Source organism: Trichechus manatus, unplaced genomic scaffold, assembly GCF_000243295.1.
Source record: "Trichechus manatus latirostris isolate Lorelei unplaced genomic scaffold, TriManLat1.0 scaffold00275, whole genome shotgun sequence".
NCBI lineage: Eukaryota > Metazoa > Chordata > Mammalia > Sirenia > Trichechidae > Trichechus > Trichechus manatus.
Window position 1 is genome coordinate 1,436,756 of NW_004444211.1, and position 4,200 is coordinate 1,440,955.

The window sequence follows — 4,200 nt, forward strand, 5'->3', positions numbered from 1 at the left end:
AATAAGAACCAGAGACACTAATATGTAAATGATGGCAATGTCAAAACAAAACAGAAGGGGAATAAAAGATGGAGTTATAAAACTTCAACATGGAAAGGAAGTCAAAGCAATAGCAAGAGATAAAGGACTAGTTTAAACTTAGGTAAATTTCAAGGAAGCTAACAAAGCTAGCTGTCAAAATAAAAAAACAAGAAAAACATAAAGACTCAATAAACACAAAATCAACAAAAATGAAAGAAATAAAAAGAAAATCTATAAACAAAAAGAACTCAGCACAGAAAATTAAGCAGAACAAAGAAACCATCAACATAACGCATATACACACACACAAATGACAGCAGTAAGCTCTTATCTATCAATAATTACACTTAATGTAAATGGATTAAATGCACCAGTAAAGAGAAACAGAGAGGCAGAATGGATAAAAAAAGGACACAATAAGTCTACATGCTGTCTACAAGAGAAATGCTTGAGGCACAAAGACATAAACAAACTAAAATTCAAAGAATGGAAAAAATATATATCAAGCAAACAATCACCAAAAAGAGCAGGAGTAGCAATATTAATCTTAGATAAAATAAACCTTAAAGCAAAATCCACCATAAAGAATAAGGAAGGACACTATAAAATGATTAAAAAGTCAATACACCAGAAGGACATAACCTTAATAAATATATACACACCAAATGACAGAGCTCCAAAATACATTAAAAAACTCTAACAGCATTTAAAAGAGAAATAGACAATTCCACAATAATGTAGGAAACACCAATTTCAGTGAAGGATAGAACATCTAGAAAGAAACTCAACAAAGATAGAAAAGATCTAAATGCCACAATCAACCAACTCAACCTCATAGACATATACAGAACACTCCACCCAACAGCAGCAAAGTATACATTTTTTTTCCAAGACATGTAGAACATTTTCCAGAATAGATCACTATTTGACCACAAAGCAAGACTCAATAAAATCCAAAATATCAAAAAAATACAAAGTGTCTTGTCTGATTACAACACTATAAAAGTAGATATCAGGGACTTCCAGGCACATGATGCTATAGGCAGAAGCACCACGCCATCCCTCTACAGCAAAGATCCAAAACACTAAGTCAAAGAGAGAAAACGGCAATCCTGAAACCCTAAGCATTAAATGAAGAGTTAAAGAACTCACCCAAGCACCGAGTGGAATAAGAAACTGAGAGAGAATAGCATGTGAGGAGAGATACATGCAGAGGTCCCCTATCAGCTAATGCAGCACTCATCCGCCATCTTGGACTCCTATCAGAGATCAGTGAACAGGGGCTAAAAGAAAACATCTTCACAGAGCTTCCAGCAGGAGACAGAACAACTGGTAACCAGCAATATATGCTTTCCCACTCCCACCCTTCTTCACTCCATTTCAGCCTCCTCTGTTTCCTGCAGTCAGTGTCTTGGCCAGGAAGCACCAAAGCACCACCTTCACCCAGTGTCACTTGGATTCCACCTGCTCGCACTGGCCAGCTCGCTAAGAGTCATTTGTTGGCTGCTTGTGTTGCTGTTTTTCTGCTCTTTAAATTTCTTCCTTAACTCTCACCACCTCCCTCTCGTTTGTCTCAAATACCTGGCTCTGTGTGCCATCTTTGTTTCTTCCTGAAAGGCTGTGAAACGCCACTCAAATGTGAAACTGCTTCCCAGCCAGTGCTGCTACACTGGTGGGATCCTGGGGCTTTTTTGGTTTGTTTGTTTTGAATTGTTTGTTTGTTTTTTTTCTTTTTATTTTCTTTAATTGGGAGCCTGTTCTAGCCAGGCAGTACTGTGCAGCTTGGGACCTACCCTCTCAGCTTGCACAGATGCGCAGAGAGATCCTTGAGAGAATGTCTTTTTTTTTTTTCCTGTTTTTTTGGAGGTTTTTCTTGTTCTTTTTTTAAAATAAGTTTTGTTTTCTTTTCCCTCTTATTCCTTTTTTGTCTTTCTTCATTACTCAGTTTCTTGTCTCTCTATACCTTCCTTCTCTTCCTGCCGCCTGAATACCTGGCACTGAATACTTCTACACCTTCTGGCCAGGCTCTACTTCAACATCTGGGAGCAACTAACCCAGAACTCGCAGCCACAATGGTGGGATCCCTGGGAGCTTTGCTGTTCTTTTTACTTTCTAATTTTTATTTATTCTTTCATTTATTTTATTTTCTTCTTCCCTTTTTGGTTTTTTTCCATTTCATAGTCTCATCTCTCCACTCCAATGACAAGCTCCCCTAGCACTCTTTTTTGTTTGTTTGTATGTTTTTGGCTCCTGTCTCTCTCTCCTCTCTCCCATATCCATCTTAGATCCACATGTCACAATCCCCCCCCTCCATCCTGCCTACCCGCACCATGTGCTTAACATCACACCACCAAACAGCACAGGCACGGCCTACGAGAACCTGCCCTGTACTGATTACCGACCGTCCCTGGTGGCTGTATAGTAATTGCCACAAACAACCCGTCCCAGAAACTTCTCTTCAGCTAGACCTGCCCTGCTATACCATATCTGAGTGACTGACTATGCCAACTGGAGAAGGAGGGAAAAAGTATTGTGCCCTCAGACAAGTAAACAACAAAGAACACACAGCCCACCTGCTCAGACATAGCAAAATTTTTAAAAAGGCAAACAACAAACAAATCTACAATCAATAAATGAGGAAAATACCTACTGAATGCCCTCAAAACAGCAGACAATATCAAAAAATTTACAAAAACAGGACAGGATGGATCCAATAGGTGTCCAAAATAAAAAACCAGATGACTTTCCAGTGGAAGAAGAGGCACTAGAACTACCTGATAGGGAATTCAAATCTCTAATACTCAGAATTAACCAAGAGTTGAAGGAAAAAGGAGACAAAAAAGAGGAAAAAATAGACAAATTCATGGAAAAGGCAGACAAATTCATGGAAACTACAGACAAACAAATGGAAGAATTCAGGAAAATAATGCAGGAAGAAAATGCCAAAATAAATTCACAACTAAAAATTATACAAAAACAACTATTAGAAATCCAAAAGATAAACAAAAAGATTTCAGAAATGGACAGTGTCATAGACGGGCTGAGGAGCAGATTTGAAACGGTGGAAGACTGGATCAGGGGAACTGAAGACAAACACTAGGATACAACTCAGTTCGAAGAAAACTCAGAAAAAAGAATAAATAAAAATGAAGAGACCCTGAGAATTATGTGGGGTAAAATCAAAAGCAAAAATTTGAATAATGGGAGTTCCAGAACAAGAGGAGAAAATAGAAAACACAGAGGGGATCATTGAAGAACTGCTGACAGAAATCTTCCTGAATATCATGAAAGATGAAAAGCTGGCCATCCAAGAAGCTCGACAAACCCACATAAGATAGACCCTAAAAGAAAATCACCAAGGCATATCATAATCACCCTTGCCAAAATCAAAGACAAAGAATACTGAGAGCAGCTCATGAAAAACAAGAAGTCACATACAGAGGAGAAACATTAAGACTAAGCTCAGATTATTAGGCAGAAACCATGCAGGCAAGAAGGCAATGGGATAACATATATAAAACCTTGAAAGAAAAAATTGCCAGCCAAGAATAATTTATCCTGTAAAACTCTCTTTCAAAAATGATGGTGAACTTAAGACATTTCCAGATAAACAGAAATTAAGAGAATATGTAAAAACCAAACCAAACTTACAAGAATTATTAAAGGGAGTCCTTTGATCTGAAAACAAATAACTTCACCTCACAGGCTGAATCTAGGATGAAGGATCGTACCAGCCAGATAACAATCTAGGAAATGAACCATCAAGGACTATCCAAAATCAAAAGAAATACAACAGGGAAACAGAGCAGTTAATCTGAAAATGACAACATCAGAACAATAAAAGACGGAATAAACGGTGTATGTATAGAACCTTCTAATGGAGAGGAAGGTAAGGTGATACCAAGTAATAATAGACTGCTTCGAACTTAGAAAGATAAGGGTAAATTACACGGTAAACACAAAGAAAGTTAACAAACGTACTCATAAAATTAAAGAAGAAAAACATAAATTCTCAGCAAAAACAAAACCTAAAAAACCAAATGAAATGAAAAAAAAGTCCATAAACAAAAAGAACTCAGCACAGAGAGTAAGAAGAACAAAGAAAATGTTAGCACCACAAAAAAAATCACTTCAAAATGACAGCAATAAACTCACATCTATCAATAATTACACGAATGT